General features: G+C 49.0%; 1 long non-coding RNA gene across 1 annotated transcript in view; it reads left to right on the top strand.

Moving 5' to 3' along the window:
• Nucleotides 1-13406, top strand: part of LOC135908151 (uncharacterized) — an 84689-nt gene extending 71283 nt beyond the window's left edge. The window contains exons 3-4 of the long non-coding RNA XR_010566227.2: nucleotides 10573-10635; nucleotides 12682-13406. This is a non-coding gene — a long non-coding RNA (uncharacterized lncRNA). The remainder of the gene's footprint in view (nucleotides 1-10572; nucleotides 10636-12681) is intronic.
• Nucleotides 13407-14389: the final 983 nt, after the last annotated feature.

Raw genomic sequence — 14389 nt, 5'->3', positions numbered from 1 at the left:
CTTCGCAACTACAAGTGTAAAACATGTCTGTGCTACCTTGATGATATCGTGGTGTTTCCGCCCGGGAGCCATTTGCGACCATCAGGCAAATAATTTCTGCGGTAAAGAACGTTGTCGCGGACAGTAAAGTGAGCGGCTTGGCGACGAAGTGTTCGAGAAGAGAGTGTGGCGGATGGGTCGTGGAGGAAATTCAGCATAGTTGAAAGGAGGGGATCCTTACGCTGCTCGTCCGGCATATCATCGACGTTGAAGGCTGACATGCATGCGAAGAGCGGAGACACTGAAGCCACATCACAAGGTAACGGCGATCGGGAAAGCGCATCGGCGTCAGAGTGCTTTCTGCCCGATCGGTACGCAACGCGGATTTCATATTCTTGTAAGCGGAGTGCCCATCGCCCTAGGCGACCTGACGGATCCTTCAACGAGGACAGCCAGCAAAGTGAATGGTGGTCGGTGACAATGTCAAAAGGGCGACCATATAGGTATGGACGAAATTTGACGAGCGCCCAAATAATTGCCAAGCACTCCTTTTCTGTTACTGAGTAGTTGGTTTCTGCCTTCTTTAAAGTGCGGCTCGCATACGCGACGACGTACTCGTCATAGCCGTCTTTCCGTTGTGCGAGGACTGCACCAAGTCCGATACCGCTGGCGTCCGTATGTACCTCTGTAGGCGCTGTGGGATCGTAGTGACGAAGAATCGGTGGCGAAGTAAGCAGGCGACGTAGTTGCTGGAAGGCTTCGTCACAGGAAGTTGACCACGCGGAGATGCCGTTGGTAGCGGTAAGCTCGCGCGAACCTTTACGACCGCTGCTCAAGGTCGTCAAAAGCTGCGGCGTAACAGTGACGCGCTTACACCAGTTTTCCCGACTGGTTCCCTTGTTTGGTTGTGGGTCCCGCCTCACAGCCCCGGCCTTTCGACCAAACTCCATGCACGCTATGATGGCCCATACCGCGTCATAGACCGTACCTCCGCTGTCACCTATGTTGTAGAACCTGTGACACCTTCAGCCGACCATAGGCATCGCGGGCGTGACACGGTTCATGTCAACCGACTTAAGCCGTACTATGACCCCCTCATCCTACCTACGCCGCGCGTCGCCAGGGTGGCTCCTCTTCTCTCCCGGGGGCCATTGTGGTGAAGAGGAAGACGAAGAAGGCACTCGTGTGTCGGCTGTGCGCGTGATCAGTGTTCGTCTGCTGCCAGTGCTACTAGACTGTGCCTAGTTCCTCATAATAAATCATCTTATTACAGTTACTGTTTTCAAACAAAGCTTCCGTACAAATGAGCGGGAGCTCTTATCAGTCATATGCTATCAATTGTCTTTATAACGACGTTGAAGGGAGAGCCGAAATTGGTTCATTAATTACTGCCCTTCACTGCAATGCATGCGTAATGAAATGCACAAATTTGAACTTGCATAGAAGACGGCTTTGTGGCCAGTAGAACCGTTACATGGCCACGTGCACTGAACAGGAAACAGCAAAACAAATTTCGGTGTCCTGAACACACAGCTTAACATCTGACACGATTGTGTTTACGATAGCTGCCTTCTGTTTCAATGTGATGGTCTTTCGTTTCTGCTTTCAGTTGGCTTGTCTTTAGCATCGCCAAATAGCGACGTGGTTGAATAGATTGCATGCTGCGATGCCAACAACGTTTGTCGCGTTCGAGCAGCACATGTCACATAGGGCAGCATGGTCTCTGAGATTGCACCGGTACAATCTCCGAGGCTACGCCTAGCTGCATAATTAGCCTGCGCGGTGCCGCAGTGACAGAAATTGTGATGGCAATAAAGGACCTCTGTATATGCTCAGCTATGCGCAGTGGTGAGAAGGAACAGTGTTCGACGGCGCATTCAACACAAATACTCCAATATTTTGGCCCCACCGATGTGTGCCGACCCACGCGAAATGCTATTGAGCCTGCAAAGGTTGGGCATTTTTTGTTTCGGAGGCAAATCAAGTTCTGCAAATCTATTGGCACGATAATTTTACTTCGTTGAAACAAGACTCTAAAACGCGGATATCTACAGATATCACGGGGATTTCACTTTCCTACGTACAATAATCGTTATGTCCCGTTTCGTTATAATGAAGTTTCACTGTAACATGTATATTTGTTAATATCTTGTCTTACCTTATAATTACAGGTGACAAATCTGAGCTCACGCAACATTAGGAACAAGCTACATTGTCTGCGGGTGCATCAGCCTGTGGGACTATCTAAGCCAGCTCCCTGAATCACGAAGCGACCAATGTGTGATAACAGACGCAAAGAGAATCTCTAGAAGGGGCGTTATAAACATTTTGCTTATGTAGAGGTGTCTTTAATTTGATTTATTAAAAATTCCTTGAAACCTAGGGCCGTTTTAGCGCTTCATTTGTGTAATTAATCATGACTTGTTAAGCGTAGCTTTAACATGTGTTATCACTTTTGTGGCCTTGCCAATACAGTGGCGCTATGGTGGGTTGTAAGAAATGGGCCGTAGGCATAGGTGCTGTCAGTACAGCCAAACTTTTTTTTCAACATTGCGAGGATTAGGAACATTTCCATTAATTTGTCCATTTGGCAACTATCAGGAGACACTAAATTTTTTTATAAAGAATGCAATATTGGAGAGGTGTATTGTGTTCCTAAATTCATGTGCCAAATATCCATGTAAGAAAAGTTTCCGTGATAGTGTTGCTAGAGTCCTTGACATTGCTACGGAAAAATATGAGCGATCACAAAAAGGCGAGCAGTGTGAAGACGACGACGACGATTAGAAGCTAGCGCGGGCTGTTGCCTCTTGGCCAAGCGCAGCGTATTAACGCGATAGCGTTAAGGAGCTCGTGTCGCAGAAAAGCCGGTGTCGTCGGCGTCGGCGTTTTGCGGCGTTGACCGTGAGCGATAAATCACGGCAGGCACTCCATAAATAAAAAGCAACTTCCAAGATGGGCTGGGTGGGAATCGAACCAGGGTCTCCGGAGTGTGAGACGGAGACGCTACCACTCAGCCACGATTTCGATGCTTCCAAAAGGTACAAACGCGCCTCCAGTGAATGCGGTGTTGCCTTCGAAACGAGCCGTGGAAAGTTGTACTGTGGTGTATATCGGTAATTATGAACATGTAACTTACAGAAGTCGCAATTACACGAGTAGCGAAGTGCGTTTCGCTGCATTTCTTCTGCGCTTTCCGCACACGGAGAGCCATCTTGCGGCAAACACAGAAGACCCCCTCCTTTCGATGTACGGCGCTGCCCCGACAGATGGCGCGCCACGCGCGCATTGGAGCTGTCGCGGCTCGGACTCTCTCCCCTGACAACGCTTCGCCTTGCTCCCTCTGTAGAATCAAGCGTCCTTCCTTTCTTTAGATCACTATCTCTCTATCTCTCTGCCCGTGCCGATCACGGCGTTTGGCATGCGTGCATCATTTCCCCCTCCGGGATACCGAGTTCTTTGGTTCGCTCCGCTTGCTCAGGCGCACGTTTCGTTGCTGCGCAGAACGCCGCGTTGCTCGACCATATGGCTCGACGCTCACCGCGTCTGATGCGGGGCGCCTCGTAAGTGATGGCTGCCCTGTAGCCCATTGTCTTACACCCATTGGCGGGTCGACGGGAACGCTATCGCGTTCCACTCTTGAAGGCGAAGCTTAAGCGTCCTCCAATTTTTTTCTTGTAAATATACTTGTACATAGCTTTTCGTCTGCGTCTTCCTACGTAACATATCTGGTGGAGGTGGACGTTCCCTGTACCTCGTCACGGAGCTTCGCAGTGGACGGTACGTCGAGCCTTCCTTCATGGCTCCCGGCGACGACAACTCGAAGAGTTGACTGTTGGGCTAGTTGGTCGTCCATATTTGAAGTAGTAGCTTAGTGCAAATAAAACCACGGACACAAGGAAGACAGACAAGGACAAGCGCTTGTCCTTGTCTGTCTTCCTTGTGTCCGTGGTTTTATTTGCGCTAAGCTACTACTTCAGACGACAACTCGACTCCGCCGACTCCGACACCTGCTGCCACTTCGACGACCTACATCACTCTCCCCGCTCCCCGTGATCCTGGCGTATTCTCGGGCAAAGATGGGGAAGACGTCGATGACTGGATCAGCCTATATGAATACATCAGCCGCAATAACCGGTGGGACCCTACTATTATTCTCGCCAATGTAGTCTTTTACCTCGGTGGCACACCTAGTGTTTGGTATCGCACGCACGAAGATGAGCTCACCAGTTGGGATACACAGCTTCGAGACTTGTTCGGCGACCCCTACGGTCACCAACTTGCCGCGCAGAAGGCGCTTTCCGGCCGTGTGCCGACGTCAGCAGAGCCCTGTGTCACGTACATTCACGACGTCTTGGCTCTGTGCCGCAAAGTTGACACCCACATGACTGAGTCAGACAAGGTTGCCCACATCCTCAAGGGCATTGCCGATGACGCCTTCAACTTGCTCGTTTGCAACAACGTAGCGACGGTGGATGCTGTTACAAAAGAGTGCCGCCTCCTGGAACTCGCTAAAAGCCGACGTATTGACCAGCAGTTTGCCCGTCTGCCCAACACCCCAGCGACATCTTCCTGTGCCGACACTCCACGTCCCAACAACACTGCCGATGTTACCAGGATAGTCCGGCGTGAGATCTAGGCCGCCTATCCGGCTGCCTTCGACTCCAGTCCCCCCAACACATCTGCAGTCACGGTCTCACTGATCCAGGCAGTTGTCCGCCAAGAGTTCGAAAACATGAGTATTCACACCATCTGCTCAGCCCATCGTCCTGATACCCGCCCGGCTTCTTCGATTCCGCCCCGTCTCGCATCTTCTTACCCACCACGTTTCCGCAACCCATCTGAATGGCGCACTGCTGACGACGAGCACATTTGTTTCCACTGCCATCGAATCGGGCACATTTCTCGGCACTGTCTCAGTTGCTGGAGTTCCCCGACCCGGTCTACTTATACTGCCTACTCTCGCCCCTCCAGGTGGCCCTTCTCGACCCTATGCCGCACGCTCCGATAACGCTGCCGCTGATTCTCCTGCACCGAACCGCTCCTATTATCGTTCGCCTTCGCCCCAACGACGACAATCTCGCTCTCCCCAGCCCCGTCGCTCCTATTCGCCGACTCCCTTCGGACGCCGCTCCCAGCCGGAAAACTAGACGATGCAGCGCCTCAAGGTGACGCTGCATTGCTCCCTACGCCGCCAAATCCTCTACTGACGTTGCCCACTCATCTGAACCTTCTTGACGTGCAAGTCGACGGTGTTTCTGTGTCTGCACTCACAGACACTGGGGCGCATTTGTCCGTAATGAGCGCTGACCTTCGTAACCGGCTCAAGAAAATTATCACACCCGCCACGACGCCTGTTGTCCGTGTCGCCGATGGCGGAACAGCCCCCGTAATTGGTATGTGTACCACCCGCGTCTCCTTCACCGATCGCTCAACAATCGTGCTATTCACAGTTATCGCCCACTGTCCCCACATCATCATCCTGGGCTTAGACTTCCTCTCCGCACATTCTGCTTTCATCGATTGTTCCGCCAGTACTCTCCGCCTTGACCTGCCTGTTCTGGATCCTGCTGAACCACACCCCAGTCGCCTCAATTCCGTCGACTCCGTTCGCTTACCACCTTCGGCACTGACCTACGTTGAGCTAGTGTCATCCCCACCAGTCCCCGACGGTCACTACATCGCGGCTCCTATGCAAGACGTCCTCTTTACCCACGGGATCACAGTACCTCATACAGTTTTATCTATTACGGCGAATTGCGTCTGCCTGCCAGTGGTCAACTTTGGCTTGACGACACAAGTGCTGCCACGCGGGATGTCTCTGGCCTAGCTTTGCTCATTCGAGGATCACTCAGTAGGATCCATTGTAGTAGACGACACTTCATCTGATACTCCTCTACCATCGCAGTCGGCTAATTGTACCATCGCTGACTAACAGAAAATGATTGCGCCCGACTTGCCGACCGAGCACGCTCGTGAACTCTACCGCGTTCTGTTTTCCTACCACGATATTTTTGACATTAACGATCATCCTTTGGCCCAAACTACAGCTGTCAAACATCGCATTAATACCGGCGATGCCCCTCCTATTCATCGCCGCCCGTATCTAGTGTCACCAGCTGAGCGCCAAGTTATTCACGCTGAAGTTCGCAAAATGGTTGCCAAGAACATTATGGAACCATCATATAGTCCACGGGCGTCACCTGGGGACGTATTCCGAAACGTTCGCCGCGGCGAAGTTTCGCACTGGCCACGCCTCCGCCGTTGCGGCGCGCGCTGAATGGCTGCTTTGACAAAACCGAAAATTCACTTGTGCCACCTGAATTTCCGGTTTTGTCAAAGCAGCCATTCAGAGTGCGCTGCAACGGCGGAGGCGTGGCCAGTGCGAAACTTCGCCGCGGCGAACGTTTCAGAATACGTCCCCTGTTGTACTGGTCAAAAAGAAGGATGGCTCATGGCGCTTTTGCGTGGACTATCGGCACCTTAACAGGGTTACCAAAAAGGACGTGTATCCCCTACCTCGGATTGATGACGCCCTTGACTGCCTCCACAGTGCTCGCTATTTTTCCTCTATTGACCTTCACTCCGGCTACTGGCAGATTGCCGTGGACGATCTCGACCGCGAGAAGACTGCTTTTGCAACACCCGACGGTCTTTATCAATTCAAAGTGATGCCGTTCGGTCTACGTAACGCCCCTGCCACTTTTGAACGCATGATGGACTCCCTTCTTCACGGTTTCAAATGGTCCACGTGCCTGTGCTACTTGGACGACGTTATCGTATTCTCCCCAACGTTCCCTACGCACCTCGAGCGCCTCTTGGCAGTCCTGGACGTTTTTCGTCGAGCCGGTCTGCAACTCAGCGCATCGAAGTGTCAATTCGGCCGTCGCCAGATTACCGTCCTTGGAGAACTCGTTGACGCGAACGGAGTGCAACCGGACCCAGGCAAGATCCATGCTGCTGCGCACTTCCCTGTTCCGAAGTGTGTCAAGGATGTGCGCAGCTTCATCGGCCTTTGTTCGTACTTCCGCCGTTTCGTGAGAAATTTCGCCGCCATAGCACGACCACTAACCAAGCTTTTGAAAAAAGACGCCCCTTTCCAGTGGGGCGATAACGAGGCCTCTGCATTCTCACATCTAATCGACATTCTCACAACGCCTCCCGTTCTGGCCCATTTCGATCCTTCTGCGCCTACCGAAGTCCATACTGATGCCAGCGGTCACGGAATTGGCGCAGTACTGGCACAACGCCAGCGTGGCCACGACCGTGTTATCTCTTACGCCAGCAGGCTCCTCTCACCCGCGGAGCGCAACTATTCCATAACTGAGCGTGAGTGTCTGACCCTAGTTTGGGCGGTTGCGATATTCCGCCCATACTTATATGGCCGACCATTTTCCGTTGTCACAGACCATCACGCGCTTTGCTGGTTATGCTCACTGAAAGATCCAACAGGAAGACTTGGTCGCTGTGCCTTACGCCTCCAAGAATATTCGTATACTGTCACCTATAAATCTGGCCGACTACACAAGGACGCTGACTGCCTGTCTCGCAACCCGGTCGAGGAGCCTGACGACGCCGACAGTAGTAACGCCAACGGCATTTTCTCTATGTCTGCCTTCGCTAACATCGCCGATGAGCAGTACCGAGACCTATCGCTGCGAGCACTTATCGAGCGTCTGCGCTCTATAGCTACCGACGCATCCATTCGCCGATATGTCCTCCAGGGCGGCATTCTGTATCGAAGAAACTTCCTCCCTGACGGCTCTGATCTTCTTGTCGTGCCAAAACAGCTACGACAGACTGTGCTCTTTGAGATGCATGACCCACCCACTGCCGAACATCTTGGGGTAACCCGCACGTACGACCGCGTCCGCCGCCGCTTCTATTGGCCTGGTCTCGCTCGCTCCGTTCGACGTATGTTGCTGCCTGTGATCCCTGTCAGCGTCGGAAGACACCTCAGGTGCTACCTGCCGGTCATCTCCAGCCGATCACCGTCCCTGTGGAACCGTTATTTCGTGTTGGATTAGATCTTCTCGGTCCCTTTCCCACGTCATCCTCTGGGAACAAATGGGTAGCCGTCGCGACTGATTACGCCACCCGATACGCTATCACTCGGGCTCTCCCTACCTGTTGCGCCACTGACGTCGCGGACTTTCTCTTGCGTGACATTATCTTGCTCTTACCGATATGCTGTCCAAGTACGTTTGCAAAGACCACCACAACTGGGACATTGCCCTTCCTTACGTAACATTTGGGTACAATTCTTCCCGGCACGACACCACCGGATTTTCTCCAGTTTATCTACTGTACGGTCGCGAACCTACCTTGCCCCTTGACACGGCACTTCCTCCTGCTGCGATCTCAACAAGCAAGTATGCGCGCGACGCCATCGCCCTCGCCGACCATGCACGCCAGCTTGCCCGTGCTCGACTGACGGCTTCACAAACTACTCAGCAGTGTCAGTACAACGCCCGCCGTCGTGAGGTACAGTTTTCGCCTGGTGCGCTCGTGCTCCTGTGCTCGCCCTCTCGTCACGTCGGACTTTCAGAGAAGCTCCTTTCGCGATACACAGGGCCCTACCGCGTGCTGCGCCAGGTGACGCCTGTGACTTACGAAATTGCTCCTTTGGGTTAAACCTCGTCATCTCCTCTGGTATCTAGTGATGTCGTGCATGTCAGTAGGCTCAAGGCCTACTACACTGCTTCCGAGTCCGATCTTCAGTCGTTCCGGGACGGCGCTTTTGCACCCGGGGGTAGTACTACGGAACAATATGTGCGATCACGAAAAGGCGAACAGTGTGAAGACGACGACGACGATTAGAAGCTAGCGCGGGCTGTTGCCTCTTGGCCAAGCGCAGCGTATTTTCTTGTAAATATACTTGTACATAGCTTTTCGTCTGCACCTTCCTACGTAACAATATTATTCCATCCGTAAATCTCGAACAATATTGACAATTGAGGTAGGGAAATTGTTGTGTATAGGGGGCGCTCTCAATTAAATCAGCTATATGTAAGCGATTGCCATCGGAATAAAGGTGAGTTCCGTCCCACGAAACACACAACCTCTTGAAAACTTCTTGAAACGGCTACAAACGGCTATAAACGTCTTGGTCTATGATAAGACTGAAAATACAATTTCTTCTAAACATAACCTCAGCACTTGTAATGTGCTAGTGTATATTCTAGATGCGGCAAAACCCACTACTGGTGTCACTAGAGTCTATTTTGGTAAACACATTCAGAATGTCTAACTCAAGAACTTTTCTAGATCTTTTTTGTTTAAAAGTGCAAAAAATGCCAAACGACGTGTTGAAGTGTGGTTACCGTCGGCCGTCGGCGTTAGAGAATAAAAGACGCCACAGACAAATCGAACTCGTTGGAAGCAACATAATAAGTTGGCTTTAATGTTAAATAATTTCACACCACAACTTCAACAATCAAGGGCGTGTTATTGTTTTCCATACGGGGCGCGCACACGACGCCTGGAAACCATTCTTCTATGCTCGCGCAGCAGGTATACTGACAGCAGGAGGAGCGAAACGCCGGTGTTGCACAGCGGTGTCACAGAGCCACCGCGCTGTGATTACTTCGCCGGCACGCTCCAAATTTGTCAGACAACTCATTCCGTGCTGGGGACACTGGGAGGCAGGAAGTTTGAAAAAACGGCCACTGCCGCCCGTAATGTCTCGGGCGTGGGCGTCGTGGGTTCGTTATGCCAGTTGTGCGTCATTCTAAGCCGTTCTGTACATTTATGCTGGATATTAACTGGAGTCATTTAGCTGTGCTTATGCTGTTTGCCGTGTGTTTTGCATCAGTGCTTCGTGAGATCGGCTGTATTGCGTGTTTTCGCCGACGGCTTACTACCACAATGGCGATATCTGCGATCGCCGCCTTCGTGTCTCGGTGCGTCCTTGTACGCCGCACGTTCGGATAACACTTTTTCCGGTAAGCGAAATACGTTGCACTTCGTTTTTTGTCAACAATGTGAATATTTGTAGGTGTTTCCCGCGACAATTCTTGATAGATGGGCTCTGCTGCCCTGCGGATTTTCGTCACCTTTACTTTTATACGAGGGTTCTGGTTGTGTTCAGCCGTTCAGCACTACCGCGCTCCACGACTTCCGCAACACCAGTCAGAACTTTGCCCTGCTTGTTAGTCTTTGTGGTTAATGTAGCACGAGCCAACCGAAGGGAGTGCATTCGAAGACGACGCGCTGGCTGAACCAGACTGAACTCGCCCTATTTTGTGTCCTTTTGTTCTTGCATGGATTACAGCGTTGCGTGTGCGCGCGTGTGTCAGTGACTATGCAGTTTGTAGCGCTCCCACTTTATAGAAAAACAAAAATATAACTGCAATGTTCGCTTCATTTATGCCATTCCAAGTGCAATCGTCTGCTGATGTACAAATTTCGCTTGCGTTTTGTTCTAAATAAGCAGCAAAACTTTCAGCCTAGTAGGTGCTTCATCTGCGAGTGCAACCATGACAGCTTGCCATTTATTAATAAATGACTGTGACTGGGTCACCTTATTTGTAATTACAAATCTGTCTTTCAACTTACTTGATGCTCTCTTATTTTGTTCCTTTCACTCTATAGACGGCTGGACATGCTTCTTGTATCTTGGCGCTAACTGTACGACGGGGCCTCATCATGATCAGTGTAAGCCTTCTCTGGTCCTCCCAGTGCTTTTTATATGGGTTAAGGCAAGGGAGCGCTTCATAGTAAAATAGTTAGTTGGTGTCTCAGAAACGGGCATATTTTTTGCTCTGGTCCATTATAAGCTGCCACTATTATAACCAATTTCTCAGTAACAGTGTACATACACAGTTCTACTAATAATTAGCTTACAAAATTTACCTGTAGGTAGTCACTGCTATGTAAGAACTCAAAAATTAACTCTTGTGTCATACGAGTATTCCATACATGAGTAAAAATGTGCTGCAACAGTGTACATTACACCTTGCTTCCTTAATCACGTGTATTCAAGCCAGCATTTGATTAGTTCGGTATTCTAAATGTTTTCCGTGTGATTTAGTTTCTTTACAGGAATTTACTGTACAGCATCAGCAAGCAGTCTAATTTAAGATTTATGTGTGCTGTAAAAGGTGTGCATTGCCGCTAGAATTGATAAAACATGGGCCGAGGCTTCCATACAAGAACGAACTTCAATTTTACTCCACCGTCAGCACTTGGCTGGCGCTTGCAAAACGAATCACATCAGGTAGCTTGTGCCAGACTGTTTTTTAACCTTATTGTGAGAAGATCACACAGTGATGTGTGGAGGCGCCTGCGTCTCAGATATAGATGCGCTGCTACATATATGTGCGTGTAGAACAGGCATGATGCTGAGGGTTCCAGCAGTCTACGGAGGGGCTTTTAAAATTTTGTCATAACTGTAATTTTACCTGTGCTGTTTTTATCACCTATTTCAACAATATCATTGGAGGTGTTATCAGAATTTAGCAATCTATTTGCCCTAGCCCATTAGCCTGCCACATTTGCCTTTTCACTAGATGGGCAATTATTCAGCATGGACCGTTACTTGAATACACCTTTTTGTTTGCAGTGGCTTCTCGATTGCGAGTCAACATAGCTGATCAGAATTACCTGAGGCTATAGATGCATTGATGAATTTGCTACCTATACGAACCACTTTGCACTTTCTCGTGCAAACAGCATGTTAACACTTCCAAGACAGTGGGCAATGTTATCGTTTGATCACATCATGAGATACTTTCAATTTTGTATGATGCACTATCCAAGGTGTTGCATGATTTGTGTGAGGTATTGCCCTAAGCCAATTAGGGTCACATGAAAATATATCAACCAAAGTGATTGATCCAGCTAAGAGTGTAGCTTTGGAACACTACTTTATCACCAGTCCTCATTTGCATGCTACCTGCTTACTCTGTACTGTGTCATGTTTAAGTTTTAAAGAAAGGCAACAGCTAGGCAGTGCAAAATGCCAAACTTGCTTTTAGTTCAACAATATAATACTTTAACTTTTTATTTACTTAGTACATCATTTACCTGCAGAGTGGATTACTGTTTTAAACTGATTATATTTTGAAGGAAGCTTCTCAGACTTGTTTGACAGGTTGATAAGTGGCCTTTTAGCCACGAAACATCATATATTGAAGGCTGACTGACTCAGCTGTGCAATTTAATGACTATATGCCAGGAAATATACTAGTCATTTTAAACATCATCACATACATACCTTAAGATACCCGTAATTTAAGAAAAAGGAGTGCTTAAATTTATCTTTAATGTTAGCCAAACTTCTTACTTAGCACATATTGCTAATTGAATTTCCAATTTCAATATTCCCATTTCCTCCCTCGCCTTTTTTTCCCCTCTTCTGTGCAGGTATTGCTTGCTTATGTCCACAAGAACCTTCACGCGTGGCCTGTGATAGAAAGCTTTTGTGGGCAGCCAGTGCTCTCCTACGAAGGCTGGCCTGCTCTGGCAGCGGCGGCGATCATCTTAAAGATTTATCCATGATCACCTTTGCTGCTATTTGTCACTCTTGTTAATTACACTTCCTGCATCTTTTCTAATTTATTAGGTAATAAAGTACGAGTATATGTGACATGGTGTGAAGTAGATGTCCTGCTGCATTTTCGCTTGCAATCATCTTTTATGCATGAAAAGCTCATCGTACAGCGTATAAAAAATAACAGCATATTATGATTTATCTTTCAGTTCTGGTAACATGCAACGCACGAAGAATTCACTAATGGATGGTATGCCGAAGAACTGGCCATACTTTCTGCGTGATGCTGTGCAAGCACGTGGCGTTACCCTACAAGATGCACCCACAAAGCAAGTTACAATTCACTTCTAAATGAAGCATGGACAACAGAAAAAATATATTTATATTGCTAGTTAGAGTGGTTCGCAGAGTGTTTTTCCAGATGTGTACTATCCTTTATTTCTTAACTCATTGCAGCACAGCGTTCTGTATCGTATACTGGTGTAAGGCTATTGTGCCCTCTGCAGCTGAAACCAGGATGTAAGTTTTGCCTGAACTACAGCATCAGTGACAAAATTTTTCTTTGCTAGAAACCAGTTCGATTCGGTGGAAACCCAGCAGGGCGAAGTTTTGTCAATAATGACGTGTTTCATGCAGAGATGTTCTTGTTTAGGTCAATGGGCGAACATTGGCATGATAGCATACAATAAAGATATTGTTTTATTTGCAAAATAAGTTGACAGGTGACATTCAATTGATTGGTCAAATTAAAAAGCACTAATTGGCCAATGAGGCTGTACTACACTATTCCCATGGCTCACATCTGGAAAAACTACCTGTGCATCACTCTATCCGACAATATAAAGTTTATTTTTTTCTGATGTTCATCCCTCGTTTAAAATAAATTGTAACTGTGGACAAACGTCGTGTTACTGTAACAGCTACCGCAAATATTTGGGAATGTCTAATAAAACTCTTCAGTTGTTCTTTTCAAGCTGTCAATTAGCCAACTTTTAGTGTAACTTTAGCAGGGCTTACTGAAGTACTTCTAGACGTCAATGGCTACAAAATGTCTTGATCAAGACAGCTACTAGACTTGAATTAGCCGTTCAAGACATATTTTAGACATCAAATAGCTGCTTGCGTGTTTCGTGGGGTGGTTCCCCGTCAATGCATAGTCTTGTCTTTTCATTCGGCGCTTCGCGTCACTACAATCTGGCCACGGAGTAAGACATATAGGAGGTGAAACTCCCGTCAGCGCGAGCGAGCGCGGGCGACCAGATAAAGTCACAATTGTTGCATGCACCGACGCTACCCTATGCAGTGGCGGCACCATGCGGCGCGTCGTAGAAGCAGCAGCGGAAAAAAAAAAGCAGCGCCCGGCGCTCACTCCGGCGGCACCCGCTCAAAGCAGACGACAAGCAGACGACACGGGTGTTTGCTTCAGCGGGCACGCCGTAACCGAACTGCGTAGGTGCGCGCACTCAAGAAAACTGTTTTGTTGTGTGCCCATCAAAAAAAGCAACACGTGTGGCAAACTTCCGCTAATCTTCCTCTTATCGCCAAGCAGCTAGGGCAACTAGTTTTCGCGAGTCTTATAAAAAAGAAAAGGAACGGAAACACATGCACGGCGGCATCCTTCCTAAGCGCACCCCTGTGAGCACTAGAGCGAGAAAGAAGCGGTCGCCCTTTGAGCGATTAGGAACGAGATAGCCATCAGTTTCGCAAGCGCAAAAAGCCGAAAACCGCCCGCCACGGAGCAAGATAGCCCTGGCTACAACCAGAAGCTACGTATCATCTTATAGCTGTCATGGAAAACGCGTTTTATTTTTTACTGTGCTCAAATGGCTGAAGCGTAGCAGCAGTTGCTCTTCGGGCTACAAGCGGTAAAGAAGCGCGCGAGAGTATGTTCAGTAGAAGTCATGCGCGCGCGGCCGA

This window comes from Dermacentor albipictus, chromosome 1 (genome assembly GCF_038994185.2).
Source record: "Dermacentor albipictus isolate Rhodes 1998 colony chromosome 1, USDA_Dalb.pri_finalv2, whole genome shotgun sequence".
In the NCBI taxonomy this organism is placed as follows: Eukaryota; Metazoa; Arthropoda; class Arachnida; order Ixodida; family Ixodidae; genus Dermacentor; species Dermacentor albipictus.
This window is presented reverse-complemented; position numbering and strand designations above follow the sequence as displayed.